The sequence below is a fragment of the Fundulus heteroclitus genome, chromosome 21, assembly GCF_011125445.2.
Source record: "Fundulus heteroclitus isolate FHET01 chromosome 21, MU-UCD_Fhet_4.1, whole genome shotgun sequence".
NCBI classification, from domain to species: domain Eukaryota; kingdom Metazoa; phylum Chordata; class Actinopteri; order Cyprinodontiformes; family Fundulidae; genus Fundulus; species Fundulus heteroclitus.
This window is the reverse complement of record NC_046381.1, coordinates 18,909,534-18,920,980: the sequence shown is the minus strand read 5'-3', so window position 1 is coordinate 18,920,980 and position 11,447 is coordinate 18,909,534.

Genomic DNA, 11,447 nt, shown 5'->3' with positions numbered 1-11,447 from the left:
TTTTCTACCTGGGAGTTTTTGTAAACATTCTTTCTCTCATATGTCTTAACATTTTGGATCAGTGAGCCAATGCAACCTCTCCGGTCTCGTAATAGATGTGGGAATAAACTTTCCTGATACATATGTGCATGTGTGAATGGAAACATTACAGCCTGGGCTCCTAAGATCACCTCTGATCCAGCTCCTTTGGCTTGTGAGCAGCTTGCACTCAGGGTGGAGACGAGAACTGCTATCGGCTTCACTCTTCCCCGGTTTGCCAAGGTCAATGTTTGCGTATTTTCTTCTGCGGGACTATAAATGTTTGGATTTGAAGTGTGTGTATTATGTCTGCGTATGCAGCTGGAATAGGAAGGTGTGAGGAGGCGGTGGCCCCAGATTAGGAGGAGACCAGGCCTGGGAAACAGAGGGGGAGCAGGCTGCAGCCGAGCCACACCACTGCAGTTCAGCAAGAGTTCAAACTTAGTTCAAAACTCTGTAAAGATGGTCGTTGTGAACAGATCTGACCTGCCAGGGTTGCTGTAGGGAATGTGCTGAACTTAGAATGTGGAAGTTACAATAAAAGGAGGTGTTCCCTCAAAGCAAGATCTTGAGATTGTACAGATGAGTTATTGCATATTACGTTTCATCAGTCCTTTTCTGACGGGATTAGTTTTACCTTGGGACCACATGTGATTTGTAATATATGCGTAGCTTGTCTGTGTTGTTAATCTCGTGTGTGTCAGTAATTTGTCCATCCATCCATTTTCAAACCGCTTATCCCTCATGGGGTCGCGGGGGGTGCTGGTGCCTATCTCCAGCGTTCACTGGGCGAGAGTGTCAGTAATTTGTAAAGCAGAAATTCTCTCACACATTACCTCTTATATTTGCTGAACTCCGAGGTCCTGTGATAATACTAATTCAATGTGAATAGATATCTATGTGATTTGGGACAGAAATGGGTGGGGTCCTGGGCATGTTTTTATTAGCTTTTGGAAAAAATGGAGGCTGTATAGGAGTGTTTAGAAAACCTTTTGGGTCCAGGGCCAGCAAAACCCTATTGGACCATAACGTACAGCATCAAAAAGAAAAAGTTGAAGAAAACAAGCAATATCAGATGCTAATGGTGGATAACATCTTGCATTGCACTGCGTGCTAAGAATCATTGTCTGTTTGTAGCCTTCTGTTGTACAGCTGGCTAAGGCATGCAATAATCCCCAGATTCCACATCATCCGTGCTTTGACGTGTCCATTCTGTTCCACAGCGCCTCCGTGAGTCCGTGAAAAGCAACGCCTACCACATCCCCGGTTACTCTGTCTAGCTCCGCTACGAAGTTCATTGGAGCTCGAGGAGATCATGCGTGATCACCTTCATTATAAACAGAATAAAAATCTATTTGGAGAGGATTCCAAGTTTCAAATTGAATGTTGAAATAACAATCTATCTGTCTTCCTAAGTGGTCCCCCCAAAAAGAGTAGTTTACACACCAGAAATTGAATAAAACAAATCCATTATTGAGAATATAAAATTTTTTTTTGTATTAGGTGATTGACATTCTGAATTTACACTATTCAACATTGACAAACCGGAGGCTGTTGACGTTCTTTTTCCTGTTTGCTCTGTTTGGTACTGTTGAACCTGAACTGGCCAGAGCCCGACGGACTGGAACAGAGCAGAGCATCGGAGTTGTTCCCTAACTTGGTGGTGAATAACGAAGAGGGGGTCCGTTGACGGTGACGCTCGAAGTAGTCACAGAGAATGTGACAGACAGGTGTTTGCTATTCGTTTGCTATTCTGGTAATTAAAACAGCCTTTAAACGAACAGCTCACCTTTATGCGGTCACCGCTCCCAAGGTTTGTGTAACCACAAAATGCTTCTTTTGAAGCACTTACCAAGCACGATCCAGGCCTGTACTGGTACTGTGTTCAGCGACATTTTCCTTTACGGTACGCCTAAGAACAACTAAGCAGTTCCAAGCAGGCCTGAAACACTGGGGGAGCTTTACAGTCCACATGCACCTCAAGCTGTGAGCTTTCACATTAACTCTATGTGCTCTTATTCATCCTCTAGACTTGAAAACTGCATCAGGGATTAGCTGCTTAGCTGTGTTCCTCTCCTAAAAGAAGCCACTTAAGGAGCTGGTACTGCCATTGCCCTTTTACTTTTTTCTCACATAGGAAGCTCTGCTGGATCAATGCTTCTGTGCTCCATTTGTGTGACATTTTGTGTCAAACCAAAGTCATTTGTAGCAGAAGGTCGTTTACACTGAGCCTGATTCGGCTCGAGGTTTCTTCCTGCTCAAAGGGGCGTTTTCCTTTCCACTGTTATTACATGATTGCTTGGTATGAGGATTACTGCAAAGTCAACGACACAATACAGTCAAATGACAATCCACTCATGCTGCCTGCCAGGAGACATGAATGCTGCAAGTCAATCACTTGATGCAACCTGCTGGGTTTCCTTAGATTGAAAACATTGGAACCAATCTGTCTGTATGATTCAATAGAGTTAATGTTGTAAAATGCCTTGAGACGACGTGGATTAGTTCTATCTAAATGAACTGCATTGATACTGAATTTAGCTGAAATCACAAAGTTCCTTGTTTTGTAAACTATCAACCCTCCTAGGTTTTATAAAGCTAGATTCCAACATCAGACATTGGATGCAGACACTTTGAGAAAGGGACGAACAGGAAATAGCATACTGAATCTGCCAGAGTCCAATGCACTGAGGTGTCAACCCCAACAGCTTATTAGAGAGATGAGGGAAACAGAACCAGCCGGGCAGAACGCGTCATAGCCAGTCTGAAGAAACGAAGAAGGAGGGCAGCAATATATGGATATGTAGGCAAACACAATGAGACTTAAAGGTCATTGAGATGATTAAGATAATGGATCCCCGACACTGTGCTCTAATTTAGAAGGCCTTTCCGAGCCCATCCCCAATAAAACCACAGTGATTTAATCTTCAAGAGAAAAGACAGTAAAAGAGAAACCAATTTGCCTCCAGTTACTGTTATAGGATGTATATGAGCACGTCTGTGCCTCCCTGATAAGCCTGCAAGCTGCAACACAGAATCCTTTAAACAGAAGAGGAGCGCAGCGTTTTATCAAAGGTCACAAAGTATAGCTCCACATGCAAGGGTTTCGGGTTTGTCGGTCAGAGAAAAGCAACAGTCTTTGATGTGAGAGAAGCACGTTGTCTGGTTGCTGTCCAGAACAGCCTCTTCACATTCAAAAGCTTTAAGGGCACGTTATTGATGCAGATCTAGACTGCTAGTCAAGGCTTTATGTGTTGTTTATACCATAAACAGAACCTCATTGTTACTTAGGTATTGATTTCTGTCAAATGACAAAACAGGCTTTAAAATCCTGCAAAAATCCTTTCAAAAAATGCTGTCAATTTGTTTTCTTCCTGCCCGTGGTATGTAGACATGAGTCTGAATGTGTCCTGTTTGCAAACGCATTACTTTCTAACTGTAAATATGCCAGTGTGTGAATGACCCTGCGGCCAGATTCGTCCGTCTCTTAAACATGATTTGTTTCAAGAAAAACTGGCACAGAAAAGTGCGAGCAATGAGAGAAACTAGATCACCCTCCCAGCATTTAGAAAACAGATGAATGAACTCCTTCCTACACAGATCTGTGGCCAGCCTCGTCTGGAAGCAGCAACCCATTAAGTGAAGTTACGCAATAATTACCAGCAACTCACAGGCTTTGTATGAGTTTCTGTTTGTCTCACTGTATGGCTGCTGTCTGACTGAGTTATTGTTTTAATTCCCTTTTTTCCTGTTTTGTCTCAGAGTTTAAGTATAAGCATATTCATAGATATGACAAGAACATTGTTAATATTCAAATGCCGTCCTTGGCCTCATGGAGGCTTTCGCAAAAACATCTGAAGCAAAGCGTCTGGAGAGAAACTGCTTTTGAGGCGACAAAGATCCTCAAGAAATAGCTCAGTATTTTACGTGGGTTTTCACATTTGACATGATGACATTTATGCTCTGGATGTCAAAGAATGAAATTATTGTTGGTGGGCTGTGCGATCACGATCTACCCATTTTAAACAGCATATAACCAGCCCCTAATTGTTAAATGAAATCTAGGTTATTTTTGTCACTAATAGGTTGCCGTAAGTAGTGGGAACAGGTCTGCTCTGGTTAAACTGGGAGTTAGATGGATTCAGGGAATCACAGTAAGTTGATTTCATTTTTTAAGCCAGTATCAGATTTGGACTTTGCCAGTCCCTCCCCTCTGGCAAAAGGCCCAGGTCCAACAGGACCAGGACCTCACGCCGCCAGAACGCTTTCTTCCCCGCTGCAGTCAGTCTGCTGAACTGTGGCCCAACTTCCCCCAGCTGACACCCCCACTCCACTACCCCATAACTTATATATATTTGTACATATGTAAACAGTCTATACATATATACAGCCTCTTGTCACTTTTTGCCCCTTTTGATTTGTGTTTACTTTGTGTTTTTGTATCATTCGTCCCAGAAATGTCCCAGTCCTATAAAATGTTTTCTTTTTTTTTTTGGTACCTGGCAACAATGTAGTAAATTCAGTTTCTAATATTGACACTGGTGGTTATAAACCTGTGGTATAATGCAGTTGGACTTTTGCAAAACCTAAACCATGGCTCTTGGGCAGATATTGCAGTTAAATCCTGAAGCCTTAATGATAGAAATGATATTCACCCATCGGCCAGTCCAGCAGCTGGTTACCATGGAGATTGGATGCAGGCTGATGGGCAGGCATTGGTGGCCAAAGGTTTAAAAAGATTTTTTTTCTGTAGGTTCTGCTGTCTGGGTGTCCATAGAGGTGAAAGAGACTGCTAGAGCTACTAGCATCTTACAATACTACTTTACATTTTATAGCCTTGATAAAGTGACCAAAAAAAACCCAGCTTGTTTGTTGGAGAAAATCAAATTAAACGTATCTTGGTTCTAATTCCTTAGAAGATGAAATTTGCAACTGAATTTGACTCCAAAATTTATGTTACAAATCTATCCCGGCACATGAAGGTCCAACAACTGCTTGAAGCCAAGACCTTCAATTTGTCCACACAGTGTGTGTCCCAGCAATGACAATAAAACATCCTTTCCAAAAATGCTGTCAAACACACGGTAATCCCTCAAGGTTCTTTTGTTCTTTTATTTTCAACACAAAGCTGACAAGAAAGTGCAATATTTGCACCTTTTAGGCTGCAGTAAAAACTGCAGCCATAAAACTGAGTGGCACAAATAAACAAAAAATGATTAGAGGTCAGCAATGTTCTAATGACCTGGGTAAACCAAACAAACAAGAAACCTGACAATTATGGCATGCAACACATAATGAGAAACAGAGCTCAAGTTTTATACCAATAAGCAGTGATGAAGGGAAATCCATGTAGCGTTTAGATGTACTACACCACAAATGTAAAAAACATACCAAAGAGGATCCTCAATTCTATTTAATGTATCAATATTATGGCCATTGCCGGCTTTTACACCTATTTCTTTTTTACCCTCAACTGTACAATTTCAACCTTGGTATTATTTATGAAACAGTGAGCCACAATGGAAAATTTAATGAAACCAAGGTAAACTGACATGTTAAAAATATGTAAAACTGTAGAAATATAATAACAAACAGGGGGTGATACTTCTTCTAACAGTTACTCTAACTATAAATAAATGTGTTACTGTTTGTTTTTTACAGTATTTAATATGGCCATCCCTTACAGTTTTCCTGAAAAACTAACACCATGAGCAACACCAAGACACAACGACAGGGAAGTTGGCAAGATGACAAAGCTATGCAGAAACATGGCCTTTGTGAATTCACTCGAAGTTTAGGTCATTTTTTTTTATTGTTTTTGTACAAAAATAGTTATTAGAATATAGAGTCTTAAGCTCCTTCCTCTAGGTAAGCCTTTTAATGAAAATGACTCACTGCTCAAAATGCAGTGGGAGGATAGATTTACACTTGAAACTTGAAGCCAGTTTGATAAATAAATAATAAATAAAAAAATTAACAAAAAAAGTTTATTTACAATATCATGACAAAGTGCCCCGGGTTTATTTTATTTTTGCTTTTTTTTTATCACACTTAAATGTTGATCCTCAAACTCATAGTTATGCCATACAAATACAACCTGAGTATAATAAAATTAAAAAGTATCAAAATGTTGATTTTTTTTTTTTATTAGGAGAAAGACGCTGAATGTCAAAAAGCAAACCCAAATAAAAATCTGATGGCAGTCTGTATCACTTTTTGGAACAACTTGTTGTTCCAGTCTTCTTTGGAGAATTTGATAATTTAGCCACATACAAGGATTTTTAAGTTCAGACTTTGACTAGACCAAATGAAAAAAATTACTTAGTTTTGTTAAGCCAATCAGAGGTGGACCCTCTGGTGGGCTTTGGACTTTTTCATAGCACTTGAGCTTTAGATCATGAACTGATGGCATTCAACTTCAGGAATTTTTGCTAAAGAGTATAATTCATGTTTGCATCAATTACAACATGGAGTCCAAGCCCTAAAGCAGCTCCAGTCCATCAAACTATTACCACCATGTTTGACTGTTGGCATGATATTATTTTTCAGAAAGGCTTTGTTTTGCAGCAGATGTAATGTGATGTACAACTTCCAAAACGCTCCACCTTTGTTTTGCCATCCCACAAAATAGTTTCCCAAATCCCTTGAAGATCATCAATATAGTTTTTTAAAGGGCAATAAAAGAATGTTTTATTTGTCTGAGATTTTGGGGGTATATGATCTGTTTTCCATGTGACCTGATCATGACCATTGACAGTTCTAGCGGCTATAATAGGTGAATGTATCAGGCATCAAGCCTTACTGTAAATTACTCTGGATTGTACAGGAAAATTGAAATTTGCTATAGTAGAAAAGGCTTGTATACAAAGCACTGTACTTTAGAGAAAATATTCCATCATGTGAAAGGCCGATTACTTGTGAATATGTAAGCAATAAAAATGAAAAACGGAGCCATTTATCATGATGTCATGTGACTTCTTGATCAAAAAGGCACGCAATAAATATGTATACAGAGGAGAGATGAAATTTAACAAATGGCAATTTTTTGAGCTATCAAGCCTCATTAGGAGAAAGCCTTCTACATTAGCATGTGAAAAGCTTTATGGAAAAACATCTTTCAGGGAAAATAAAGGTAGAAGCATTACTCTCCATACAGTTGTACCTCAGGCCAGGGCAGGAGAGAGCTGCAGTATTTAATCTCAATTACCCAAGGAGGCGCCTCCAGAGAAGTGGTGAATGGATGGAGCCACCTTCTGGCTTTTCAGAAGCAGCTGTTGTGATTATTATCTGTGACCTATGATCAGTGCAGACATTAAGGTGATCATCTGCAGGATGGACGGCATTGAAAGGTGCAGCCTGCAAGTTTTCATGCTAACCTAGTCACTGTGCTTTTAATTAGTCCTGGAAAGGATTGATATATTTTTTAACTATGTTTTGGGTACTTCTTACCTTCAAGGGGCAATGACAAAAATGTAATTTTTTCTGGGGTTTTTGGTGTATTATATACTGTCAATGCTAAAAGTGAATACTTTTAGCATTGCTCAGGAGCGTTAAGCTTTGTTTCTTTACTCAAAAACAGTCAGATCAGAAAATGGGTTATCTTTCTATGTAGATTATCTTTCTATGAAATTCATATCCTCCAATCAGACAATTAGGAGAACAGGAGCAGGCAACCAGCCCCCGGCGCCATGGTCTATTAGCTTTTTATTGCAGTCTTGTGTTAAATCACACCACCAGGTTAAAGCCTTTGGTCAGCTTGGCCTCACCTGTCCAACATCCTGCAACACAAATACTTCCACTAGCCATAATAATGGATTTGTGATGGATTGCGGGGAGAGGAGAAAGGTGTTGATGGAGGAGTGAAGGGTGCGTTTGACCGGTTTTTAAAGTATGGTTGTAGCCAATCAGAGTGAAGTCAATTGTTTAGAGCTGCATAGCATCACTGCACCCAACCCTGTTACTGAGGAGGAACATTTGGCCTGACAAAATAACAAGCCAAGGTAATTTTTTTTTACATAATTCTGTGGAGATTTTACATATATGCAACAATATCAACTACAAGAAATGGTTTATACAGTGATGTCATGGCACCTTTAACAATTCATATCCAAGCATTTTGTGTATAGTTATGGAAAACCTTATCCAATGGTACTAATTTAGGAATTAAAATACATTTATGCTATGTGATGGATTTATCAGTATCACCTTTTTTAAATATTTTGCCGTCTGTTTCAAGTCTGCATCCTTACTGATGTCATTAAGTAGAGGATAAATATAAAATAGCATCATATCAACAATATACAATATTTTCTTCATGAATAACAATATAACTGAAACTAGGACACCAGTAAACATGTTTAAATTACACAATTTTAACTTTTCTTTTTTTTGCTAAGCCTGCTTTATGTATTCATATTTGGCTTTATAATCACAAGCAGAAGGAATGAAAAACAAAAACATAACAAAACCATAATAACCACTCGTGTGCATTTTATTTGCAGTGTATAGTTAAACCCCTTTTCATTTTGTACATACTAAAAAATAATAGATCTAACTACAAACACAAAACTGAACAAAGCTATCAAACTACCCACTGATTCGACTTGATTAATATTTATGGTTGATGCATTTTTTAGTAATTGTAGATATAAACTGAATATTCAAAGCTTGAATTTAAATTCTGGGAAGCTTATTATAATCACGAGTGTTTCAGAGAAAAGTGGGGTATTAGGCACTGTGCATCAACCAACATCACTAAAAGGCAGCGGTCACAGTGATCTCAATAAAAAGCTAATAAACTACAATTCATTTCGAATTACATTTACTTCACTGCCATCCTGCTGTTAGAGAATAGCTGGGCACAACAGCCTTGTCTTGCTGCAGAAAAAGTATGTTTATTATTGACTTCAAGCAGAACGATGAGGCGTTTTCTTCAGTGAACATGAAGTAGGATGATGTATGGAAGATACTAGTCCGTTACAGAGAAGTTGCCAGACCAACTCCTGAAGAGGCAGCCAGCTGACCAAGAAAACCGAGTGAGCCTGCACAAAATCTGGTGTGCTTTTTATTTATACATTTGTGAGGTGGTTAAAATGAAACAGGCGGGAGAAAACATTTAACTTACATGCTTTCTACACTCATTCTGGTGTTGCAGTGGGTTTGATCATGCTAGCAACTTCTAGAACGATAGCGGCGGCTAGCAATAAGTGATTTGTTCTAGTATGTAGTGAGCAGTTTTCAGTTTTGCAAAGTTTCTACTTTTTCATGGGTTACAAAAGCTGCTGCATGTCTTTTTGAAGCATGGGCATATCCAGACGTACCTATTAGTTTCACCGTTTTGCTGCTGCATCTTTTTGAAAACCTAAACTTGATTATTCATGCGATCAGTGGGTTATTTTCCCTCGGTTACCAACAGACAAGGAATCAAGACAAATGGCTTGAGCATGTAAATTTAAAGCAGCCACAGAAAACCCGGCAGTTGGAGTGAAATGTATCCTACCACTGGAGAGAAAAGGTTTCAGAAATAACAATTAACATAGTTACAACCTTTTATGACTTTTTGGTATTTGCCTTCCTGATTGCATTGTAAACGTATCTTCTAAAGGTTTTCATACAACAGACAACAGAAAATGATCACTTAATGGGCATATGCCCAACTCATATGCTCTCAGTGAAATATAGAATGCCAAATTAAATTACATTTTCACCCCTGTACTTGTCAACATCAGTGGAGTTGATGAGGCCTATAAATATGCTGGTCAGAGTCCATTTCTTCAGGTCATTCCCACAAGCTTTGAAAAATGAAGCGACCGTTGACAACATTATCCAGTTTAACATGCAAAAGCTGATGTTCTCACACGCCTTTAATTCCTTACATGGCAAAATGCCAGGCTGGTTGTAGCCAAGAATATTCCCACAATGCATCATGGGATCGAGGAATGAGGTTACTACCCTATCAATACTAACCTGGATATTTTACAAAATGGAGACTTTCTGTTCAATTTCCCCACACAAACGGCACATACCAAGTTAGGCTTTTTGTGTTAGAAAACGCAAAAAAGTAAAATGTTGAACTTCCAACATGACCGAAAGGATCAGGAGCTTTAGCCTTGCTTTAGACAAGTGTCGCTTTATCTGTCATACACATAGATACCTAAAGAAATGAATGGCGGTGGGGCTGTGCAGGGCGAGGGGTGTGAGCAGAGACTACACAAAAGTGATTGACAACGCTAACAACCAATCAGAGCCAGACATTCCCCCCAGGTCTGATTGGTTGTTTCTGTCTGGGTGTGATATATCTCTACAAATGGTAGTAGGACGACTGGGAGGAGCCTGAGGAGCTTTATTATTATTATTATTATTATTATTATTATTATTATTATTATTATTATCTGTCTCATATTTAACTGTCAGTACATAGTGACAGTTTTAACAAATATGTAAAACATACATTTATACAAAATGTACCTACTTCAGCTTTAAGACCCTCGAAAAAGAACTGTTTTGCACAGCTTCTTGTGCGTGCTGGCACTCTGTAACCCCAGGGTACTTAATTTTTCAACATGGTGCAGCCTTAGTTTATGAAATACAGAGACAGCAAATAACATAGGCATTAATTCTGAATTGACTTTCTGCAACGTCTCCACCGAGTAAAAATGCATCTTCTAAACCTATCTTAGCCCGAATGAAATCTGCTTTTAATACTGCTGCATAAAATAGTGGCATAGTTGTTCTCTCTGCATTTAGTTTGGTTGGCTCCTAACCAAACTAAAGGACAGACCCATCCAATATGGCGGCAACGCAAGATGCGCTCCAGCAATTAATGATGTGTCCACATATATAATGTCTATACCACTGAGCTATATAATACACTGGAGTGCTGATTTTGCCAAAAAACTGAAGTCACTGGCCGCCATCTTGCTACTCCCTATTCTCACAGAATCCCATAGGATTTGGTTGCAACAACAAGCAGTTTTCTGGCTGAGTGAAAACGTTTCACAGGTAATTCTACAGTCAGTGGATGTACTAACACTATCAACTACTAGGAAATTAGGTGCTGAAGTATTTTACATGTTATTTATATTAAATATATATATATGTATATATAAGTATGTGTATATGTATATATGTATATATATGTATACACATATGTAAATATATGTTTTTGTATATTGTTATTTATATATTTATAAATGTTAAATATATATATTTAAATGAATAAAATGCAAAATATTTCAGCACATGACTTTCTCAGTACTTGATAGTTTTAGAACATAACATAAAAGTATATGGCATTTGACATTCTAAAAGTCTTAAGCCCCCCCTGAACATGAGAAAAGCCTCGTTATTCGATGCTGTAGCGCACATATTTCCTAGTTACTGGGGGGAAAATAGGGAGTACCAATATGGCGGCTGGTGGCTTCAAAGCG